Here is a 26,487-nt window from a genome sequence, read left to right as displayed (position 1 = left end):
ATTGCCATAGCTCGCTCACACCTTCTTTCAACCCTTCTGTATGCATCCCCTCTACTCTCAAATTTAAACAAGACTGTCCTTAACAAACTCTCAACTTGCTACAACCACATTGCCAGGTTTGCCACTGGGCTGCCATTTAGCACACATCATTGCATCAATATAAACCAGCTTGGGTGGCTTGAACTACCCAGCCTAATCCAGTGTAACCAACTGATTATGGCCTATAAAATCGTCTATAATCCAGACAATACTCCTGCACTTAAAAATATTATCACCCCCTATAACAATCCTAGACCGCTTCGATCCTCTAACAAACTACTAATTCAGACTAGCAAAATTAATAACACAGCTGGTGACTCTCTCTTTGCAAACTCTGTAAGTAGATCCTGGAACTTTCTTCCAGCTGATATTACCTTACTTTCCACCTTTGGTCAATTTAAAATTAGACTCAAACAACATTTGTCACTTAACTGGCTATGTCACTGTATCAAGCCTGGCTAAGTCTCTCTAGAATGTGTAAAAATCTGTTAACCATCTTACTGTGAAATTTAATTTAATCCTGATTTACGCTCGGGATTAACTCTAACCTGTGGAATTTAACTTGCTTACTTATGTAATCTCTGTAAATAGTCTGTTTGTAATATGTAATGCTAGTATTATGTAATGCTGTATCTGCTTACCCTTGTAGCTTTTCTCCCCGGGCCTCCGCTGAAAATGGACATGCATCCAGTCGGACTATCCCGGTCAACAAATGTAAAATAAATAAATAAATAAAATGACAAGACAGTGAAAGTAATATATATTCACGGAGACACAAAAATATCCTATAACACACAATGGAATTTGGTTATTGTTGAAAAACGATAACATTCTGTAGTCGTAGTACCTAGTTTAACAGATGATGCTATAACAGCTCAAGGCTTCCCCAGTTTAAGGCACCTTTGAGACAAATGGAAGAGGCACAGTTAGGTACTCTGTGGCTTCACTAAACCTCTAATAAAAATGTGTGCGTGTGTGTATGTGTGTGTGTGTGGGGGGGGGGGGCACCTGCAACCTGACACACCGTTAAGAATGCACAGCCCTGACTGTATCACTTAGTATAGATAAGGAAGGTTAACAACAGCCTGATACAGTTTTAAAATTCAGTATTCAAAAAGAAAACTGATGGATGCAGAAAGGGATTAATGCGTTACTTCGGATAGAAGGGATTTTTTTCCTTTCTGTTTTTTTTTTCTACTGTTGTTTTTTCTATTTAAATAAGGAGTGTCATATATATATATATACAGTTTGTGTGTGTGTGTGTGTGTGTGTGTGTGTGTGTGTGTGTGTGTGTGTGTGTGTGTGTGTGTGTGTGTGTGTGTGTGTGTGTGTGTGTGTTGCATGCATTTGCAACCCTCTGGCATGGTGCAAGATATGTCATCATCAGCCGGTTGCTTCTTTCCTTACCCTAGTCCTGCAAACCTTGGTTTCACTTTGGCATTGACCTCTCCTTCCTCCTGATATGTTTTTCAATCTTATAGCACTTTTCTACATCTTTCCATTGCTTTTTCATTCATCTCTCCACTCCTTTCCTCATTGTAGCAATTTTTGCAATGTTCTCCCGAAGTCCAGGAACATCTTAAGAAATTTCGCTGCATTCCTGTTTTGCTCCTATTAAAGTTTTGAGTGACCACAGTTTTAAATTCTGTACTCAACAGACTGATAATATTAATTCACTTTATTTTAATATTTTGCCCTCTTTCTTTATACCCTGTATACACATTTCCAAAGTAATAATAATAATAATAATAATAATAACTCCCATTTGTTAATCAAGTAGGCGCACTGGACACAAAGTCTCTTTTTGGGGGCAACCCAAAAACAAAAATTAGTAAAGTGACTCTTACAAAGTCACGCAGTAGTCAAATGATAGCTGAGGGAATCAAACCTGTACCGCTTGAACTATAGCTAAAAGCCTTAACTTTTTGTGTCCATCTGCTTCCTTTTGAAATATGTCTCTCCAAATCTTCTTTGTTTTTTCTGGTGACTGATGTTAAATGGGGACCTATGCAGGAGCCAGCAGGCCACCTAGTCCTACTTACTCTCATTTTTACCTTGCTAACTCTTTTTCCCTTGTGCTTACTGACCAGACATGTATATCATTTTGTATTTGTTTTAGCTTTTTGTCCCAAAGATCTGTTGTATGTTCTGGAGCAGATGGAGGATTATTGGTATTATCATCATCTTTGCTTTGTTAATTCAAACACTGTATATGTCTTCTCCTCCTCCATCTCTCTGGAGAGAATACATTACTTTTTTCTACTTCATTTACGTTTTTCTGCATTGTATCTCTCTCACCATGATCCCAACACAGAGACTTAGATACTGGGGAAATCTGCTTCTTTTATCTTACCTATTCTCCCCCATCTTTCCCTAAACTTCACACATCTGTCTCTTAAGAGGTCTCAGTGATGCAGCCATGTCCCCTGATAATAACATGCTGTCATTTGCATATAACACTAACTGAAATTTTATGCTTGCCTTTTTTTCAGAATTGCTAACTTGTGATAATTTCAATGGCCATATCCCTGATAACATGCTTGAACAGGCCTGGGGACAACTAGTACCCCAGTTTGGTCCCTTCCTCTAGCCTTGACTCCTCAGTTACATCAAAAGGCAAAGTCCCACATACCCTGTTCTGCTTTTGCTCCTTCCTGTGCATAAATTCCAGCAGGTCAATTTTTTTGGCTTTGTTCTTTTCACAAAATCTTTTTGCCCTGCTGAAATTATTTTTGGCAACACTTTATCCCGTCATCCTGCCAAAATTTTTACAAAATCATAATGTCAACGTTAAACAAAGAAACAGACCTATAATTTCCATCTGCCTATCTTTCTCCTCCCCTTTACTTGTCATGGTTATCCTGGTACTCTTCTACATATTTCCATATGTTTTGCCTGATTCCTTTATTCTCCTGTATTTGTCCCATAGGACCCTCTACGTCTACTCCCTCTTCATTTGTAGAATTCTAGGTGGACTCCGTCTGTCCCTCCAGCTTTCCCCTCCTTCATCTTGTATATGACTTTCCTTATTTTATCTCGTCACCTCTGCATTCAGCTTATCTCTCTATTCATCCATGTATATTCCTCTGAATTCTTTCACTATTCTAAGATTCTGTCCTTTCCTGTTTGTTAAGTTCCCTGTAGCGTTCCTTAAATGTTTCCCTGATTAACTCATCTTCTTCTAAATATTTCCCAATTTCCTTTCCTTGTCATCCATACTGCCCTCCCTCTACATGCTTCTTCATGTATTTTCTTGCTGTTTTCCTTGAGCATCCCCAGTATCAGCTACTTTTCTTTCCAGTAACATTGTCAAATTTCTTGCTCTGTAATAATTTTAGTCTCTAATTCCATTCTTATTGCATTTTCTCTTCTTTGTAGCATAGTGTAACATTTCCTAGTATGTACAGCCACCAAAATGAAGCATTCACCCAAGTGAGCCCTTCAATATAATGTATGCACAGGCACCAGAATGAAAGATTTTCCCTAAACAACCATTCAGCAAAATTTCCTCCTATGTACAAGCACCAACAGGAAAATCAACCAAAATATAATTTCTCTTGGATGGTTGAAGGGTATGTGCAGTCATCAGTAAAATTATAAAAAGATGGAGGTAGGACATGTACCCTTCCTTTCTTCAAAATTTTAAGTCACCCCAATTCAGATCTCATTTATGACAGATTTGCTGTAGTAATCACCACTGGTGCAAAAAGAACTTTTGGTGGAGTTGCTGCCTGTCACCTGACTGCACAAGATATTCACATTCACAACAGCAACATGGATTACTCACTCTGCTTAGACATTTCTAAAAACTGTTGAACCCCAAGACATGTTACCTAGTCTAGATAGCTTGTCTTGTGATAGAAGACATACTTTACCAGTGATTCAGTATAACACAGCCAGCTCCCAGGATGACAAAATGGCCAGATGGATTAGCCAACCATGCAACATCTTTTCTGTGACACTAAAATGTTGATGTATGCACAAGCACCAACATGAAGCATTTCCCTAAACTACCCTTCAGCAATAGCTCCTAGTGTCTGCAATCACCAACATGAAGCATTCACACAAGCAACCCCACATTTCATAAGCAATACAATGCATCTATGAAAAATACCATCTTGGTTACCTGTCTAGAGGTTAAAAAAAAAAAAAAGACAATAACAAATAAATAAATAAAAACATACACAGAATTTGCCAGGCCAAATATACGAGGCAAAGAAATCTCAACAGTCGGCGAAAATATGTACAGCTGAGATGCCTCCAGCTCTCACGCACAGCAAACGCTTCCCATAAAGCAAGAAAGATTTGATGTCAATATCGCATCCAACTGACAACATCCACTGAATAATGAAGAAAAGCAAGAGTGCAAGAAAATATAATAAATATATATATAAAACATTGGACTGTGTCAGCTGAAAAGAGCTGTGGGTAGTCTCTTAGAAGCCAGGTCACAATATATGCCTTGAATCTGTACCCCAAATAATTTATATTTATATGTTGAATATATCATCAGAAGTAATAGGTTGGATGAATTGGAAGTTGGACTGAAAAAATCAACAAAACCAGATATGCTATGCAGATACTCTCAGAAGACAGGAATAGCTGATCAAGAGGAAGTCAACACTCACACCACACCACATGGAACACATAGCCCTCCAGAACAGTATATCCGAGTATACACAAGCTCTAAAATGAAACATTTGCCACGTGACCTCTGCAGTAGTATGTCTAAGTATAATATAATATACACCAACAGAGCAGCGCTGAGCTAAGAGCCTCCACAAATCCAGTGAATTTAAAATGTCCAAAAACAGAAGAGGCTCACCACGACCACTTAAAGTATAAAACTCTTTAATACTGCAGCAAAGTAAGCACTTTCATGTTACAAGAATGCTTCTTCAGACTTGAATAACTGCCATATAAAATCAGGTGGATTTTAATGATATAGTTAAATGTATTTTTATGTTTCAGTATTTATATGTGCCTTAGATGTTTTTTATATACAAAAATTTCCATTATATACTCATAGATATGTTATATTATAAACTCTATTAAAGTTTTAGCAATTGTTTAATAATACCTATTAGGTTGCATTTTTGATTGGTAGATGTGGTTTTAAATGGTATTTAAACACCTGATTTTATATGGCAGTTATTCAAGTCTGAAGAAGCGTTCTTGTAATGTGAAAGCGCTTACTTTGCTGCAGTATTAAAGAGTTTTATACTTTAAGTGGTCGTGGTGAGCCTCTTCTGTTTTTGGACTATGTCCAAGTATGTACAAGCACCAAAACGAAACATTTGCCATGTGACCCCTTGAGCAGTATGTCCAAGCATCCACAAGAACCAAATGAAACACCTCCAGACATGTTAGCTGCTATTTACCATACATAAACCAAATTTTCCTGTAAAAAATGCTTGCTGCTATCACAACTAAATAAACTGAGTGGAATTTACAAAACTAGTCCTGTCAAGTATGCACAAGCACCAAAATGAACCATTTGCCATGTGACCCTCTGAGTAGTATGTCCATGTATGCACAAAAACCAAAAGGAAACAGTTGCCATGAGACCCCTTCAGTACCATGTCCAAGTATGCACAAGCACCAAAATGAAACAGTTGCCATGTGACCCCTGCAGTAGTAGTCCAAGTAAGCACAGAAATGAAACATTTGCTGCAAGCCCCCTTCAGTAGTATGTCCAAGTATGCACAAGCATCAGAAAGGAAACACTCCCCCAATGACCCCTTCACTAGTGTCTGAGTGTGCACAAGCACTAAAATGAAACATTTGCCATGAGTCCCCTTCAGTAGTATGCCCAAGCATGCACAACATATTTCCTTTCCTCATCTTAGTGTTCATGGTAGAGACAGTTTGTAAGCATGGGTAAGTTCCAAGGAGTGTGTTAGTTCAAGCACATCTCTCACATAAAATAGCAAATTCATGTACTCATTGTTCATCTTAGAGCATACCACATTTTGCCTTGTGGTTTTTCTAAGCAATATGTGGAACAAGAAAAATTACTTTTGTAAAATAACAAAACGCAGCCTTCAATTTGCAGGACAGTGCAGCTGTGGACTAATGACAACCTATTATTCAACAGTTTTAACCAAGAACATAGCAAAACTGTTGACATGCTGCAAACAAGCAATCCAGCTTCAAAATAAATTTGTGAAATTCTGTCCAGCAATTAGGACAGAATTTGATATATACAAAACATAAGGTATTCCAAGCAAGCTATCATGGTGCACCCATGTCACACAATAGCATACAGATAAAATCACTAACTTACATCTGAAGTGTCCTGGGGGTCCAAATCATACCAACAGTCATCAGTTTAACATTACCCTTCAGAAAAATCTCTTAACAAGAATAAAATACAACCTTCAAAAATATGTAAGAATTCCTGGCAAGTGACACAGCTCAATAACACTGGAAACTCAGGTGAAGAGAAATGTACATTTGCTAAATACTTGGGAACAAGCCTCTACCTGCACTACTCGCTATTCCAAGCAAGCTATATCACGAAGTGCACCCATGTCACAAAACGGCATACAAATAAAATCATACAGTCACCATATGCATAAACCATATAGAACTGACTACTGGCAGGTAAAATGTCATCATAACCGCCATATCTACCCACTCCCCCTTGCAAACTAATGACAGTTACGGAATGTTTGACAGTGGATTTGAGTGCAACATAATATCCTAATAATGACCTCACTATACAACCCGATACCATATTTATGGGCAACTTCAACTACCCCCCCCCAAACTGGAATACTTACAAAACGGCAAACTTACAAGCCCAGAGACTGCCAGACTTTAATAAATATGAGCACCTTGGACCAGACAGTCCATACACCCACTATGGGTGCACACAAACTTGACCCAATACTTACAAACATGGGAGAACACTGTCCCTATCAGTTCAGTTTAAGATTTTTAAAAGAAAATTAGAAGAAATTGTGTCTTTGAGGAAGCTATTATCTTAGTTGCATTGTGGTTTCTACTAATTTATTACCAGTACATTACAGGTATATATATTCGCTGAGTATGTCTACTATCCCATCAGAAAGAGCCATTTCTTTATTTACATGAATATGACAAAATAAATTCAGTGTAATGACAGTCCAGATATCACAAAGGGTTAGGTCTGATGATTGCAGTGCTTCACGAAATCCGGGATTCTGGTCCTCGTTATGGAAGATAGCACATCATCAAAAAAGAAACCCCAGCATTCTAAATAGTGCATATCTTAAGTCCAAATCAAAATAATAAATGGATATTCCTGATTTAAAATGACAACATGACATTTATCTGTACAGGATACAGGAAGTCTGAATTTACTGAACTAAACTATGATGTATTTCTAATTAGCTGTACTTACTTCACATATCCATTACTTCCATGGTCTGTATTAAAAAGGAACGCTGTATATACAGCAGATATGAAGTGTGATCTTTCCATTATCACTATGTTCAAGCAAGAGATGCACAGTCCCTTTCACAATTACTTCACGCCTTCTTTATTGTATTTCACCATTACATACAACGGGTAGAATTCTGAATTCTACAGTGGATGTCACCTTACCAAATAAAGTCCTCAGCTGTGTGAGATTCATCTGTGTAGCACATCTGCAAAATGTGGTCTGCAGCATGAATCAGTTCAGTAGAAAAACAGGATGAAGTTCTAGAAGGTCACGCACAGTAACACACAATCTGGTTTCCTGTGATCACTTGCCTTGCATTGTGGGAAACAGGGCATATTCAACTTGTTTTTTTTAATTTAAATATGGGGTACCTCAGTGTATGGCTAGGTGGGGTTGCATATATTTTATTTTCAGTCCATATCTGATTGATACCACCAGTTCTACATAGCATCGTTCAAGGGGTACCGCTAAGATGTTTATACGTCCTACATAACCAATGAATGCTTTGGACTGACTTTGGATGGTTTGTTTTGTGTAATAACTACTTTAAATGTGCATAAATATGACTGCACCGTTTGTTACAGAAGAGGCGTGATGACATTCTGCACAAAATAACCCATTCATAGCTCTCGACTGTCCATATTTTTGCATCACATTTTTGGCGTATTTCTCATAACATTTCTGGTTCTCTGGCAAATCAACGAGGACTGAAATCACTACAGAATGAGTAGTACTACGTCCAAGTATGTAACACAAATCATATCATTCTAGCAACTTAAGTTTATATTAGCAATACTTAAAATCCATCCCTATGTTTGTAGGTTTTTATACATGTATTTGAGCTGTATTTTTCTTTATCGTCAGCTACTCGCTCTACAAGTTTTACTGTACGTTTGCTGCTGTACATCTTGTGGTTTATTATACTACAATAAACAGCTGGGAGAAAATGGGGTGGATTGAAATTTAATGATTAGCGGCTACAATTACGGACTATTACTTCTAAAATATGTTTTATAAAAAAGTGTTACCACATATACAGATAAGACGTTCAAAGAATGTGGCTATGCAGATCTGATGTTACTGTTGGGGGTGGGGTGTGACGCAAGTGGTGGCTTGGATTGCAAGAATCCAATTGGCTGCCACCACTTGCTTTATCAAGAACTTTTAAACACGATTTTCTAAAATATCTTTAATGTGACCTTAATGTAAAAACATGCTGAATGGTAACTATATAAGGTAATTTACACATTCAGTTACCATTTCAGCGTGTTTTACATTAAGTTCAGCTACAAATCGGGATGCCAGTTTCTCACGCTTGTGGAAGGCACTCGGGGATAACAGCTTCAAATTGCTGTCTTCTCATGGTGCACTCAGTGTTAAGCACAGAGGCGCCATGAGAAGGTACTCGGGGTTAATGAGTTAACTTTCATTTCTTCTGGCTTCCTTCTATACCAATTCCACCCCCTCTCTCTCTCCAGCTTATAAATCCACCTTCCTTCTTTCCTTCTGCACTTATTAGTTTTCCCGAAACAATGACTTAGATCCCATTTTTACCTTTCAGCCTTTTACTGAAAGAAATCTGGACAAATCCAAAAATAATACGGGTTAATGGCCCAAAACTAGGGATAATTTTAATATTGCTCTTATAAACTTAGAAAGTTAATTGAATAACAGGTTTTGCATTAACATAGATTATGAAGAGTATGAAGTCTGTACCTCAAATCTCTGTCATAATTTAGTTACTTCAGTCCTCAGTAATTTTCCAGAAAGGCATAATTTTTATGAGGAACAGACGAAAGATATCCAACAAAAGTCTGTACAGCTGAAAAATATGTTGTCATCTAACCATGTTATATTGTCTTGCATTGATTCTTTTTTCCGTTCATTTATACCTAGCCCTCCTCTATCCCCTTCTCATTGTTTTCTCTCCTGGCACACATAGGTTCATAGGTTCATAGCTGTATACTAGGCTAACAACCAATGGAACATTTATAAGACTAGCCATGTGACCCACATGTATCACACAGGCTATTTTGCCTTGGAGGTTGGTTTAAGAGGTGTATGTTATTTGGAATACATGCATATGATCGAACAGAACATAGTCAAAAGTCACATTTTCCGAACAGAAATGTTGAATCTCACACAGGCGAATGGTCAGAATGTCGAACATAACACCAAATTCGACATTTCCGATGGCTCAACCACCACAACAAGCACTACCATGGGTCAAGAAAGAGGGATATTAGCCTGGCTGGTGTTCGATGTTCATGGATTCGGCATACGAAAATTCAACATTGTGGCAACTTGGGTCTCTGCCTTCGACATTTAGGACATCAGACAACCAGCATTCAATTAAATGCATGTATTCCATGTTATTCATGGCATGATTTAACTGTAACCTCTGTCCATCAGAAAGACAGGTGTCAGACCAGGAGTGAATTTCCAGTCTCCCATCCACAGGTCCAGATTATGCTTGAATAGGGTTAGGGAAGGGCTCTGCTTCTGATGGATCAGAAGCTTATTGCCGGGAATGGGAATTGTCCGAGTCACATACCTGTTCCTGCAACATGTCCTATTTAAGCAACATGTCTCACTTATGCATAGTTTAAATCCTTGGATCTAGTATTCTGATGCTGTTTGCTTTGCAGATATTCAAAAGGTCCATTGGGTTGGGATCCTAGGATACTTTATATGACAGGGCGTTTGTACTTACAAACTCTAGGAATCTCTGCACCTGCAAATTAGGGGTCATGTAGGATTCGCAGTTTATACACAGATAATTAAAGTCCCCCATAAGCATGGTATTTGATTGAATGGTGAGTGTCTCCAATAGGTATGAACTATGGGTTTTATGGCACATACAGGAATTTGTCCATGGTAATCTGCACATGATGGAGGAACTCCAGTATGTCATCCTGTAAGTCTTACTGCTTCATCTGATATGTGTCTTTCCTCCATTTGGATTTCTTCCATTATTTCCTTTAGGTTGCTCTTCATTAAGAACTTATCTAACCTATGTACTTGTACCCAAATGTTTTGTGTAAAAGCATATTCCTTTAGTTTAGATACCTTTCCTCCAGCCAATCATATTCTTTCCATATTTGGTATAGTTCTTGTCACATATTTTTGTTATATTCCCTTCTTTCATACATCTTGCTTTTACCACTTCTAAGGTGATACTGTAGTTCATCCTATTATGTCCATTCCATATCTTCTTGGATGGACTCAGTTTTCAAAACATGCTCTTTTAGAATTCTTCTTCATCCTAGTTTGGTGCATGTAGGATTCCTTTTGTCAACTTGCACTTTCCTTTCCTTTCAGATGATCCATTTGCCTATCTTGATTTATAAAGCTTTCTTTGTGGTTATCTGAAGTCTCCTCTAAAATATAGTTGCCACTGCCATCTTTTCTCCCCTGCTGTCCTTATCTTCCTTTGGGCAGTCATATCTTCTTTCCCTTTCTGATTTTCAGTTTTGTCTTTGTAATAGAACAATGCCTCCCCCATCCTCATTATCTTTCCCTGCATTGTACTACTTAAAGGATTTAATATTCCTCCCAATGTTCCATGCAGTTATCTTTATTTTCCTTATTGCTTTTGCCCAGCCTTCCATACTTTTCCCATTACTGCCATCCAGCATAACCTTTCCTCCAGGACTACCTTTCAAACTGAACATCAAGTTCTTTGTTAGTAGCTTATGCTCATACCTGTCCACCCCTCAAAAGCTTCTAGAACCGTACATTTCGGCTTTTGCATGTGCATAGGAATGCCCTGGGCATAGGCCATTTAAAATTTGAAAATTGTGCTCCACGTCAGCTGTTCCTCACACTAACGCATTGCATACCAACCCTGTACTGACATCACAATCTTTTCATATCACAGAATTCCCATTCATTAGTCTCTCCTCCACACCATTTCTCATCAATATGGTGCTCCAGCTTCATCTGTGTGATAGTCCGACATTACTTTCTTTCTTCCTTTGCTATGCTGTAGATCTTTAATAGGCTTCTTATTTACCACAATTCTTTTGTTTTACATTTGGCAATGTGTTGTTATCTGTCCTGTTTTTCTCCTTACAACAATTGTCACGCACCCCAGTTATTATATCAGCAATAGTGTCTTATTTCTTCTTAGGCTTAGATATTAATCTCATGTTTACTAGAGTTTATTGTACATAATTGAAAAACATTTTATATTTATGATCACATCAACTGGCATACTCATCATTGTCATGGGAATTTCTTCATTCCCTCCCATTGTTTATAAAGTCTCAGTGTTGTATTCCCTGAGTCACATTTTGCAAGGTAAGGATTTGATTCATTTAATACAACCTTCCTACTCTATCACCTGTTCCTTAAAATGTTTCTTTTTCTGAAGTAACTTTAATTTCCTCTCTTTTCCTGTCTTCTGCCCCTTCAGCTGTTCCATCCATCATTAGCACTTCCATCCAGCTTGTTTAGTCCCTCTCAGGTAGTTCACTTCCGAGTCACATGAAATAGCTGGTGTGCAACCATCTTCTCTGAGCTCTCCTTATCTGTCTCTGCTTCATTTTCTTCAACTGATTTTGTATCTAAATCTTCCTTGGGAGAGGCTCCTTATTATTCTGTGCATTTAATACATCTTTCACTTGTTTTGCCTCCACTATATTGTTTCTTTCTGACCCCCTTGTAGTTGCTTTGTGATTTATTTCCTGCCACTTCCTTTAGTGGCATGTGACCTCTCTGCACTTCCTCATCTTGTTTTCTTCCCTGTTGGGCTTTCAAAAATGGATGTTGCATGGTTTTGGAGTGTCTCTGAATCTCCTCTGCTGTGTCTGAGGTTATTCTTCCAGCCTACATCTCACATACAATTCTAATTTTTGTTGCCAGTGTTGTTGAGCTTTCTATGATAACTTTGTTTGAACTTTTGAACATTCTCCATGTTGTCTAGCCTGAACCATTCCCTTTACTGTGGCACTTCCAGAATTGCAGGATATACAACCCTGCTACAGTTTCATTCATTCATTCTTAGTTCATGTAATATTTCCAGAATAGCCCTGCAGAGTGTGTGTGATTAATTTTCAACCACATGGGCAAACTTGAAGTCATTTTGCTTGCCTTATTATTTTAATTTTTAAACAGGAAAGGAAAGGAAAGGAAGTATGCATAAACGGGTCTATGTTATAACATTGAAGTCTTAAAACTTTGAATTTTATAATATCGAATCATATGCACCAAACGCTGAAAATAGCGAAGCTGCAGAATATCGAATACTTTCCTAGGCAAAGTATTCGGTGGGCCATTTCTGCAGCTTCGCTATTTCCTCAACTGTGGAGCAAAGGTTACGAACTGGGTTAAGGTAAGTGTGCGAACAGATCGGGTTAAGATGAGTATGTGATAGTTAGGGACCTTAGGGTTAGGGAGCGGGTAACGTGAGTGTGCGATAGGGACTTTAGGGTTTGGGAGCGGGTAAGGTGAGGGTGCGATAGTTAGGGACCTTAGAGTTAGGGAGCGGGTAAGCTGAGTGTGCGGTAGTTACGGACCTTAGGGTTAGGGTTGGGTTAAGGTAAGTGGATAGCTAGTAGTGCGTGTATGGTTTACTGCAGGGTTTTGTGAAGTGTATGTGTGCGGATTATTTATTTTGGTGTGCTTGTGTTGTGTGTATGTTTGTTGGAACAGCAAATTTTTTCCCTGGGAAAAAAATTGCTATTCTGAGTGTTCAATGTTATAGTCTTTCGATCAAAATGGTTCAATATTATAACATTCGAAGTTTTAAGACTTCAATGTCATAATATAGACCCGCATAAATATGCCCATCTCTCCTTCTTCCTGCTGCTTTCTGTTGTTCTACTCTGTGCATCATCTATTTCAGTGTCTCTTGATTTCATGGAAGCACAAGTCTTTACTATAATAGTTGAATTACAAACTGCTGAAGTTCACTATTGCTGACTCTCTCTCTTTCATATTCTAATTATCCTGATATTCTTCCTCTTTCTGTCCAGATCATCCATCTTTTTTCCCTGTCTTTGTATTGTTTCCAGTTCTTATATTCTGTGGATCTCTTCCTGCAGTTCAGCTTTAATTGCCACTTTAGCTTCCGCCAGTTCTTGCACCTTTCCTTTCAGCCTTGCAGCCTTCCACTTCTGTCTGTTATTGTTCTGTTGTGTGTAGTTAGGAGCTCACACCCTGGCCTGTTGTGATTATCTTTACAAACAAAATGCACAATTGGACCGACTCATTTGCAAATTTAAAAGCAGTCATCTTGTTCCTCCTCCTTTTGTTTTTGCTCACTCATTTTTCCTTCTGTGCCCCTCCCCACCGAAACACTAATTTTTAACAAAATTTCTGTGGGCCCTGTTCAGAGCTTTGGTCTTACATAGCAATTTTGCTGGGAATAAGTTAACCTGTTTATTATAAAATACCAGTTGCTGTGTCTTATCAGAAAACTCCATCTGTTAATCTGTTTTAATAAATCAGTGCAGAAACTAAAACGGTAGAAACCTTAATGCATGATATGGAACCTCATCTACAGGTTCCAGCCATTAAAGTAATGAAGACTGTCTGCTTAAAGAAACAGAGAGAGAGAGAGAGAGAGAAAGAGAGGAAGAGCAATATCTCACTCAAACTTGCTAAGAGGAGAAAAAGTACCTGAAGAGAGCCCTAGTTTTCAACATGTAAGGTCAGAATAGATGGCTTCTCAAAATCAGGACTCCCATCAGCAGGTAAAAAAAAAAGTTAGCAAGATAAGAGTAAATGAATTACCAAAATCAAAAACAGAAGAAAGTCTCTGGAATGCATTATCTTCTCTACATTAAGAACTAGAAAGGTCTATACTTTTATTCATATGTGAAGAAGCTATATCCTCCACTTCAAGTCAGCGGACTGGTCAAAATGTTACTGATGTGGTACATTTGCAGATAATGGAACTATTTAGAAACAGCAGTGGTAGGATTATACATCAACAGGGTCAGAGAAAATAAAATAGGAATTGAAGGAGAAACTCATGAGTAGACCAGCCCCATAATATCCAATAATTTGTGCTGAAGAATGAGATACACTATAGAGTGATCTAAGATTAAAAAAGTACTACATCATCTGTTGGTGCTAAAACCTTTTCGGGAACGTATGTTCAACTGACATGTAGCTACTTTCCAGGATGACACTTATGGTTGCACAAAGCCAAAGCTAGAATTTTAGGTAGGTTTTACTGGCCTGGCCTTGCCTGGTGTAACAAAAGACAATGACAACTTCCATGGAGGTTTTCTAGATTCTGAAAAGACTGCAGTCCTTCATGGTTTCAGAAGTCTGGTAATACCAAAACCTATTACTGAGGTCCCATTTGATTGGCTAGACATAGATCATGTGGGTCCATTGGCAAAACTTAGTAGTGCTTACCAATGTATTTTAATAATTATTGACAATTCAACATGGTTTCCTGGAGCAGTACCCCTGTGAAAATCCAAACATCAGGTGCTACTTTTCCCCAGAGCAGGGATACTCAAAGAATAAGCTATGAAATGGGGGACTCCATTTATGTCCCAGGTAATGCACTAGCTTTGCTAGGTTTTAAAGTAAAACAGCTAAACACTTCAGTGTACCACCCTTAAACTGATAGTTTAGTGGATTGCTTCAATAATACTCCAAAGTCATTCTGAAATAAGGCCACAAAACAAGATGGGAAGAACTAGAATCAATGATCCCCCACCTCCTTTTGTAGGTAAGAGAGAAGTCCCAGGTTTCAACAGGATTTATCACATTTTAGTTACTGCATAGAAAAGTTGCTGCACATAGCAAAAACACTTATGAGAAAGAGAAAAAAACTTTAAAAGTGTAGCAACACTTTACAAACTTATAAGACAGGTTAAAAATGATGTCCCTATTCAATGAACATAGGTCACAAGAGAAGCAATACAAGTTGTACAATATGAAACAAGATAGAGGGAGTTTAAACCAGGAGACTAAGTGCTAGCATTTCCTGTTGAAAATAAATTCTTAGCAAGATGGCAAGGATCATTTGTGTTAATGAGGAACATGAATGATAATGAACAGAATAAGTCAGAATGGAAAGAGAAAACCAAAGCACATATATCACATACATGAGTTAAAACCCTAAATGAGCTAAAGCGTCTGTAGTCAGTCTGGGAGTTGACATTTGTACAAATACTGTGGCACCAGGAAACTCTATACCTGTACCTGGGAGTCCAGTAATCTACCACTAGACTGCACCGGCCCAAACTCTCACTCCAATGCACCTTCAGAACACATGCTGGGATCTTAAACCTCTTTGCCACACAAACAGCTATTCAAATAGATGAAACTTTGTCTAAGATACAGAATCAAGAAATAAAGGTGTTTACAATGAGAAATTAAGCATTCCTTTCTGAACTATGTGGCAGAAGAACTGTAATATAACAACTGATTGAAATTCTGCCAGGGGAGAAGGGAAAGCTGAAACTGCAGGGTATCAGAGCCTAAAGGAAAAGTAATAACTGAAGGAATTCCTTAGGTTATGAGTTACTAAGGAATCCCAAAGTGAATGGAACAGTCTGAATGAATTGTCATATATGCCAAATAGTGCCATACATGTGTAATGATTTACAGAAGCTGAATGAAATGTCCAAATTTGACAAGTATCCAATGACCAGACTCGATGAATTCATAAACAGACAAGGCAAAGCAAGTTTTTGAGCCCCCACATATTTAGCTAAGGGATACCAGTACATTCTCCCTATCCCTGAAGCCAAAGAGGAGTGAGGATTCTTCATCCTGAAAGATCTTTCTTATTATGCTGTCATATCCTTAGAATTTCATGGAGGTCCTGATGCTTGCAGTGCTGGGCCTCATAACAGCCCTGAAAGGGTGTTATTTACACAGTAAGACACACCCTGTTAGGCATTATTGCTTGATTCCTTTCTATGTAGAAGGCACCTGGATTTATGTAAATACATCAATTGAATCTCTTCTAATAATTCCAGAAATCACTGACAACTATGTCTAATTCCCAGGAAATGCGATGAGCAACACTAAATTTTCAGTTCTTCTTCATATTCAGGTAATTATAAATTATGTTTTTCATCTTATTATTGTTTGAACTCAAAAGACTTGAAATATCTTGGTATTTATTTAAGTTTTACACCAACATCACGAAAACAGGCATTTTTGAACAGCATTATTTTGGATCTTGACAGATGTTTCAGTTTTCCACTTTTTTTTATATTTTTCACTGAATGGAGAAATGCCCAGTAAATGCTTATAATGAACTAGCCCACTCAGTTTAAGAGAATAGAATATAATGGAAACCTTTTAGTAGCTGCTATCCTAACCACTATCAATAAAGTGTTTTATATGTGTATATGTATATATATATATATATATATATATATATATATATATATATATATATGTGTATATGTGTATATGTGTATATATATATATATATATATATATATATATATATATATATATATATATATAGTTCCCTATCAGAAGCCTGAAACACTATAAGCCTGAAAATCAAAATCCTGAAACCAAAAGCCTGAAAACTCAAAATCCTGAAAACCCAAAATCCTGAAACTCAAAATCATGAAAACACAAATAATGCTAATATGCCAATACAAACACACTAATATCTACCGACTGACCTTAACCCTAACCCTAACCCTAAGGTCCGTCACTATCGACACTCACCTAACCCGCCCTAACCCTAACTCACTTAAACCGCCCCTAACCCTACTTTTTGTCACTATTGCATACATGCCTAACCTGCGCCCTAACCCTAACTCACTTATACCGCCCCTAACCCTAATATAAAACCAACCGCACACTTACCTGAACCCAACGCATGACCTAACACCACAGGGCTAACAATAGCAAAGCCACAATGACGTCAGTATGTCTATTTTGTGTTTTCAGGATTTTGAGTTTCAGGATTTTGGGTTTTCAGGATTTTGAGTTTTCAGGCTTTTGGTTTCAGGATTTTGATTTTCAGGCTTATAGTGTTTCAGGCTTCTGATAGGGAACCATATATATATATATATATATATATATATATATATATATATATATATATATATATATATATGGGACTACTTCATAACAACTGAAATTTCATAATGTTGAATTTCATAACACTGAGACCATAACATCGAAAATTCAAAACATTGAAAACCCAAAACAGTGAAAACTCATAGCATTGAAAGTGTGCTTCATAACATTGAAAACTACATTGCACAAGTAAATAAGATCCCATCCACCTACAACAACACCTAATTAACAAACACACGTTCTACTTTGTTTCTGCAGGGGGGCAAGTCCCATGTAGGGGGCTCTGCCCCCCCCCGCCCATAAATTAAATATACCAACTCCAAGATCGCACTACAGTGGAAAAAAGAAACATAGTAGAAAGCCTGTGGTTAGGCTATGATTGAAAATGGTACTAATGACGATGCTAGTTCATGTTTTAGCCTGTTTAGAAGACGGCCTGGGATGTCATCTGGTCCCTTAGAGGCTGTGTTTTTTGTCTTGGACAAGGCTTTGAGGACCTGCTCTTCAGATATGTAGGGTGGGAGGGAGTTTTGGGGAAGGTTTGTGATGTTAGGACTGGCTAAGGGATTGAAATTTTCACCAAACCTATCTGCTAGCAGGTTTGCTGTCTCTGTGGGGTCAGTGTGTGTGATACCGTTGATCACTAGTTCTGCACATGCATGGGTCCTACCCTTTAGGTTATGTATGTAGCTGTAAAAGGCCTTATTGTCATCCTTAGCTGTACTTACTAAGTTTCTCTCAAAAAAGCCCTTAGAGGATTTGACAAGTTGTCTTATTCGCCTGTTGAGGCTGTGGAAGGTGCTTTTCCATTGCTGGGGCCTTGCCTTTGTTTTCTTGGAAAGCAACTTTTTGCATTTTTTTGTAAAGTTTGTTGATGCTGGATATCCAACATGGCAGCTTGTTTTTACTTGGGGCTCTAGCTTTGATTCTTTCTGGTACAGCTGAGTTTATACACTTATACAAGTGATTGCACAGTGCTTTAATGTACGCTTCAGTGTAGTTACCACTTCTAGCTTGGGGTGGGGCTTGGAATGCATTTATACCTTTGCCTAGGATGGTATAATTTGCCTTGGTGATGTTTTAGTCTGATTTCACCCTTTGTGAGTTCTGGTGTTAGTGTCAGCTTGAAGGTGACTGATCGATCTAGAATGTTTGTTCCTCTTGTCAAGGAACTTTTGCTCTAGCAAGCTGGAGCTAGCATAGGTTTCTCAGCTGATGGTGAGAAAATTGAAACCCCCCATAACCAGAGTGCTCGATAAAATTTGGATTGTCTCCAGTTTGTTCAAGTAACCTTTGTCGGCATCATGACCCATGGAGGGGGATCTGTAACTGGCTATGACTTGAATGGGAGCCTTACCCACTGTAACCTGGATTTGGAGTAACTCCATGGAGTTGACCAGTCTAACTAGAAGGGAGGTAAACTTATCTCTAATATAGATAGAAATACCGCTTCCTTTGGTTTTCATGTTTTAATTTTTCAGTTAAAGGCATGAAAGGCATTGTAGCCTTGGAAGGCCAGGGTACTCTCTGAGGCCTTAAACCAGGTTTCTGTGACTGCACAAACATCTACATCCTCTTGTGATAGAAGTGTTTCCAAGGAGTGCAATTTCTGGTTTAAGCTCCTAGCATTTAGCAGCATGAACCTTATTTTATTCTGTTTGGCTAATTTCACATTGGCAATATTGTTTTTGTGTTCTTGCCTAAAAAAAGGCACTATGGGGGAGGCAAGAGCCTTTGCCAGCAGCCGAAGGCCTAGAAGTACCAGGTGCAAACCATCTCTGTCAAAGCAGCAGGGTTTGTCAGCCATGGCTTCCCAGGCTGCTGGGAACTGGATCTCCTTTGAATGACATCAAAAACTAAGCCAATTAGTGACATCAGTCATTTTTTTGTTTACACTGCGGCATCATTCTAGATGAAGCTACTATGCTGCTCAAGGCTAGGGACATACCTGCCTGGTACACATACTCAAAATGCTCAGCTATGCTTGTCTTCGTATAGTCCAGTGAGGTATGTCTTGGGTTGTTCACACCGGCATGAACTATGACAGAGTCATAATGGTACTTGTTGCTGAGAGACATGAGTGCATGTATGATCTGATGAATGCTGGCATGGGACAGGCAGCTGACCATGACTTTCTCCTTGTCCAACCTGGTGAGTGCGACATCCATGTGTCTCACTATTGAGTCTCCAATGATAAGAAAATTTGTTTTTTGTTTCACCTTATGGGCTTGGTGGATGAGACACTCGTGTTGCTAAGTGTCGTGGGTGCTGTGGGAACTGTGTTATTTGTAGTTGTTTTGGAGGCCTCAGGTGTTAAGGTAAGTTTTTCGAGAGAACCTCCGCATATGTAGAATTTTGTGTTTGATGCATACTATGTGTTTGAGTAATGGTACTATGTGCGCATGTAGTGGTGGGTGAGTTGTCAACCATTTCCGTGTTACTGTTTTGAGTGTGAGAGAGCAGAGTCAAGATTTTTGGTGTAGATACAGCTCTGTACTAGAGTAAAATATTAGTAGAGGGTTGTCAGTGTACATGAGGCAATTGCTACACTGCCTCAAGAGACCCAAGTCAACGAAGTTGGCAGGAGAAACAAGGGTATTCCAACTGTCCATAATCCTAGGTTGAAGACTGTTGTCACTAGGGGTGGCTTTTCCAAATCATTCATGGAGGAGCTCAGTGGTTGGATATTTCTGCCTGCGGTTTTATTTATTTATTTTTTTTTTTTGCTGGTGGTTAATAGGTTACTAATCATTAGCAGTATTTCTTTGACAGAGAAAGCACTAAGGATGAGGGCTACACTAGTGTGCTACAGTAGTATCTAAGGGAAAATTGTTGAATTTAATTCTACAGCTTTTGGAGCAGCATTGCACAGTGCTGCACAACACAAAAACAACCAGAGACCTGCTCAAATGCAGGGCCTAAATACCAGAAGCTAAAAACTTGAAAAACCTTTAAAAAGATTCAAAAGGACCAATAAGGATGCTTATTTCACATTCTAGACTGACCTCCCTTTATCAGACAGGGTGGAATCAACACAATCCTCGCATTAAAGTTCAGATAAGCCCCTTCCAATCCCAGATAGAATGGGAAACATGTTCAGAACAAACAACCACTACAAACAAATCTAAATGCAGCAAGCCTGTGTCTGGACTATGCTACAGCTACTAGCTATCCTAGTTTCAGCGGGAAACAGTAGAGAATATTTAACACAGAAGTAAAATAGCAGTGAGACACTAAAAACATTTAAAACAGCAGAAAATCAGCAAGGAGCCTCTAAAGAATGTTTTAAACAGCTAACAGATCAGTTATTTAAACACTTTTTGTTGGAAAAGCAAGAACAAGCAGAACAGCTACCTTTAAAACAATGAAAAATACCAATAAATATTTAACAAATGATGAAAATAGCAGAAAAAGCTTTGCAAACAATGAAAACAGTAATAACATCCAATTTAATAGGCACAGTAATGCAGACAGTTGCAGTACAACAATGTAGTTTAGTACACACTGCAAATGCAGTATAAAAGTAGGTGGAGGGCAATAAATAAATGCAGTAAATAGTATAAATAAGCAAAAAAAAAAACAGTCAAGGTATGCATTTTTGGGCACTCAGAAGCCTCTAGTCATTTGGCATCTTAGCTCACATTTATGGCATGGTTATCTTTGCAAAGGGTCTCCTGATAGGAAAGTGAAAGTGATATGCATTCAGAGTGACAGAAAAGAGTATTCTCTTGCACATTAAGAAATTCAGAGAGTTTTTGGAAAACTGTTACATCCTCCTAATTAGACTCACAATGTAATGTTAAGAAAAGTCCTTTCCTATTTTAAAATGCAATGAAAAAATATGGGAAGAGGGACTATCTATAGACACATTGAGGCAGGTTGATACACTTAACAACCAATCAGTAGCAACCTGTTCTCTAATCAGGGCTATCCTCTACCTGCTACTACTAGTCCCTTCCCCCTGCTATTTCTCTTAATCTAGCTTCAGGTCTTAGGCAAATAACTATGCTATCTCCCAAAATATTATCCCTAACCCTTTTATCATCTCTGCTGCTCATCCAATATCTCCTTTCTGCTTATGAAAACAAGGATTACCTGGGCTTCCACTACCTTAGATTCCAAACCTCAACTCCGCCTGTAATGCACCTCCCCGTTTCCCTCATACCCTACTTCCCAACCCCAAAAAATGACTTCCCTATTAGACCTAGATACATTAGTCCTAAACCTAGACACTATCATAAAACTCTATTCAAAATCTGGAAACTCATACTTTGTTTAAAAATAACCTCACTATGGATGATGACATCCACCCAAATCCTGGCCCAACCTCACCAGCTAACCCTAATCCCCCTACTTACTCCCCTGTCAACATAGCACCATCAAATAGACCTCCAAACTCCTTGCTCGCCTGCCATCTAAGCATCAGGAGCATAAATAACAAAATTCAGCACCTGCACGCCCTATTAGCTGTTTGTTCACCCAATATAGTATGCCTCACAGAAACGTGGCTAAAACCTGCCACCAAGGACAATGAAGTTCTGCCACCAGGGTATAATATGCACATACCCAATAGCAGTCACAGCCAGCAGGACAGGTGTAGACAAACACAAACAATGGCTGTGCTATGGCCTCTGAATGATGCCTATGGGTAACCTCCCCCCACAGACCTACACAGACAGACAACAGCAGGTCAGGCAGTGGGACATTAGTTCTGAAGGGTAGGAAGTCAGAAACTAATATGTAGGTAAATTAAAGCTAAGATATATAGTACACTGGTATGCCACTAGTCAGCATGATTGAAGGGTAAGAAGTCAGAAACTAATATGTAGGTAAATCAAAGCTAAGATCTGTAGTACACTGGTATGCCTCTAGTCAGCATGATAGGTAAGAATACAGAATGAAATGGAGTACCGGATGTACCAGTACAATCATAGCAAATGTGTACAAGTGTCAGGTGTGCCCCCCCATCCTATGTAGAAATGTAGTAACAGTCAGGTGTGCCCCCCAATCCTGTGTAGAAATGTAGAAATAGTCAGGTGTGCCCTGCCATCCTATGCAGAAATGTAGTAACAATCAATGCCAAATGATCAACGGATACCCTGCAGAAACAGTATGCTACCTGTACATGTACAAAATAAAAGTCAGCATTGCAGTACAAACTACCTGGACTCAATCCACACATTCAGTACAGACGGGCATACAGGGCATGCTCACACACTTAGAGAAATGAAGGCAATGTCAGTCAACAACATACTGAAAGGTCATACTGGGCATGCTCACACACTTAAACACATGAAGGCCATGTCTGCAAAAATCAGTGGACCAGACATATCTGGCAGTTGCAGATGCTAGTTCAGACATTCCTCAGTATGCACCACACATGCTTTGCACACACAGTTATAGGAATACAGACATATATCTAAGGACAACACACTATAATAAGCCAAAGGTAGACATACATAGATGTGTGGAAGAGGGTGACTGTGACAAGGAGCCATCCAGGCCTGTACCACCCAGCACACAGCCAAAGGTCCACAACCACATGAAGTTTAGATGTCACTCACTGTAGATACTAGCCACCGGTATCTGTCAGCATTTCAGACTATGTGGTGCATGTGCTAGCTGTGCAACATGACTGTACAAGGAATTAGTCATCTAGCAGCTGTATACATGTACCTGTGAAATCTGAACCTGTGTGTGCCTGCATGTCGTGTGTCAACCTCTAAATGAATGGGTTATAGCCCATGCACACACACTGCCCTCCCCATAACCCTAATATGATAAGCCTGCTGAGGTCATCCACTGTGAAATACACCTTTGGTAGAGTTGTAGCACAGTAATCTCCATGGTGCCTCCCATAACTACTTACTGCTGTAGTGTGATAAACTAGTTAGGTAAGAGTTCCAATCCCAGACATGGCAACTGTGTGTGTGTGTGTGTGTGTGTGTGTGTGTGTGTGTGTGTGTGTGTGTGTGTGTGTGTGTGTGTGTGTGTGTGTCTGCCGCTGTCTGTGTAAAGAGCAATGTTTTTTTAGGGTAGACACACACCCTACAATTCATATGCTCTACTTTGGCAAGGCTGCTGATGTCATCCACCTAGAAATACATCTCTGGGAAGGTTGTAGCCCAGTAATCCATGTAGCACATCCTATAACTGCGTACTGCTGTAGTGTGATAAATTAGTTAGGTAGGAGTTCAAATCCCAGACTTGACAATTGTGTGTGTGTGTCTGTGTGTGTGTGTGCAGAGAGCAATGCATTTTAAGCTAGTCACACTCAGTGCAATTCAAATACCCTACTTTGGCAATCCTGCTGATGTCATTCACTGTGAAATACACCTTTGGGGAAGGGGCACTCCATTAATCTCCATGGTATGTCCTATAACAGCATCATGCTGTAGTATAATATAGAACTCTGGTAGGGGTTTTATCCCCACACAGGGTACTTGTGGATGTTTTGTGTGTGTTTCTATGTTTGTGTAGGGAGCAATGCATTTTAGGCTAGTCACACTCACTACAATTCAAATGCCCTACTTTGGCAATCCTGCTGATGTCATTCACTGTGAAATACACCTGTGGAGAAGGGGCACTCCAGTAATCTCTGTGGTGCATCATATAACAGCATCATGCTGTAGTGTGCTATAGAACTCTGTTCAGGGTTCTATTCCCATGCATGGCAGTTGTGGATGTTTTGTGTGTGTTTCTATGTTTGTGTAGGGAGCAATGCATTTCAGGCTGGTCACACTCATTATAATTCAAAAGCCCTACTTTGGCAATCCTGCTGATATCATTCACTGTGAAATACACCTTTGGAGAAGGGGCACTCCAGTAATCTCCATGGTGCGTCCTATAAAAGCATCATGCTGTAGTGTGATATAGAACTCTGGTAGGGGTTCTGTCTCCACACATGGCAATTGTAAATGTTTTGTGTGTGTTTCTATGTTTGTGTAGAGAGCAATTAATTTTAGGCTAGTCACACTCACTGCAATTCAAATCCCCTACTTTGGCAATCCTGCTGATGCCATTCACTGTGAAATACACCTTTGGGGAAGGAGAACTCCAGTAATCTCTGTGGTACATCCTATAATGGCGTAGTGCTATAGTATAATATATTAGTTAGGTAGGAGTTCTAATCCCAGATATGGCAGCTGTGTCTGTGTGTGTGTGTGTGTGTGTTTGTGTGTGTGTGTGTGTGTGTGTGTGTGTGTGTGTGTGTGTGTGTGTGTGTGTGTGTGTGTGTGTGTGTGTTTGTCATTCGTATCCTGTGTGGCAGTGGTTGTGAGTGTGTAACGACTCGACTCAATGTGGAGTGGGATTTGCAAAGTTCTTATATGGTGGACCAAGTATATATCACAATATCCACCGTACAGGGATAACAGATGTGAAATAGCCAAGAGGCTGGGGTGCAAATCCATACTCCTAAATGTGACATCAATGTCAGCTGAACAACATTAACAACCCTTGTACTACCCAGGGTACACTCTCAACCCATATCTCATACACACACACACTTGCCTAGGCAACAGCCACTATGTTGGTAGTACCCTGCATATTTCCCACTGATAGTAACCATGGTGTGATTGTAGTGGGCTACAGAGGGCATGGCACCCTGTCCATCAGTCCAGCAGGGATGTACATGCTGACAGTGCAACTCCCCCATGTTCCCCACTGGACACCTGCAACTTCTGTGGTGCCATCAAATGTGACCCACAAAGGACATAACATGTCTGAAACACAAGCCCTGTATGGACAGATGCCACTGACACCAGGGAATTCTGGTATCATGCTATCAATGTAGGTGCAGGGCAAACCTGCTGTCAATGAACAGTTCCCACCACATGAGGCCAGGACTGGCACATCTGATGATAACGATCTGTGTACACAACATGGACCAGACAACCCAGGTACAATTCCACATGTCACTGTACATGCATGTGGGAGGTGTGCACATCCCAGACACTGTCCATATCATGGACTAAGAAACACATACATGGCAAGCAATGCACAGCGTTGGCCACACGCAACAGTCACCCAGGTGACTGGATGGTGAATACAATACCCACCTGTGTGGGCAGCTCCAGACACTACACCCCTGAGCCACAATTCAGATCATTGTCATGTAGCCTGATGCCAAAGGATACCCATCACCTAGCCTTGTATAGTCTTCTGGCACCATCTACCACAATACTCCAGTGAAGCAGTGCACACATGCATTTCAGTACTAGCACCCATGTTTGTATGTGTGGTGTATGATGCATATGACCACATTCACACTCACTACAATCCCCATTGGCATGCTAAAGCATGCTGTCTGATGTCAGACACCTCCACATACCCTTTGCACATATAACCTCTGTATGACCCCTGTGGTGTATGTGATACCTGCACAGTACTGTGTTGTGACAATTCCACTAGTGATGAGTTGTATTCCTGGCCCTACCAAGTGTGGCAATGTGTGTGTGTCCCTGTGAGAATGTGGCTGTGTCGACGCTGACACCTGTTCATGTGGGCAGGCACATGTACTACACCTACCACGTAGCTACCATATCCCTGTTGCAGATGCCACTCACCATCACATATACATTCTGAGGGATCCCCAACATGTAACCTATGTGGCACATCCAATAACTGCATGAACATGTGATAGCACTGCATTGTCATCGGGGATTTGATACCCTGTACTGGTAGGTGTGTGACACAAACATGAATAGATTTTACTCTCTCACCCCTCCCTAGCTTTTCTGTGCCTCTGTATGCCTGTCTTACTCCCTCTCTGGTGGATGTGGAGACTTACACCTGCTTTGCTTAAGCAGCAGCATGTGTATTTTAAGTGATGCTCAGGATCAGCTGATTGTATATGCATGAATTGCAACCCACTTCTAGCTGATTGCATGTGGAACAGCTGGGGTAACATTTCCATAGCCAATTGCATGAAAACACACACCAATATCTAGGAACATCATGTTGGTGGTGGGCTGTTCATTCACTGTGAGCAGGAACTC

This window comes from Protopterus annectens, chromosome 10.part0, assembly GCF_019279795.1.
Source record: "Protopterus annectens isolate FY-2018-M chromosome 10.part0, PAN1.0, whole genome shotgun sequence".
NCBI classification, from domain to species: domain Eukaryota; kingdom Metazoa; phylum Chordata; order Ceratodontiformes; family Protopteridae; genus Protopterus; species Protopterus annectens.
Note: the sequence above shows the minus strand (reverse complement) of the source record.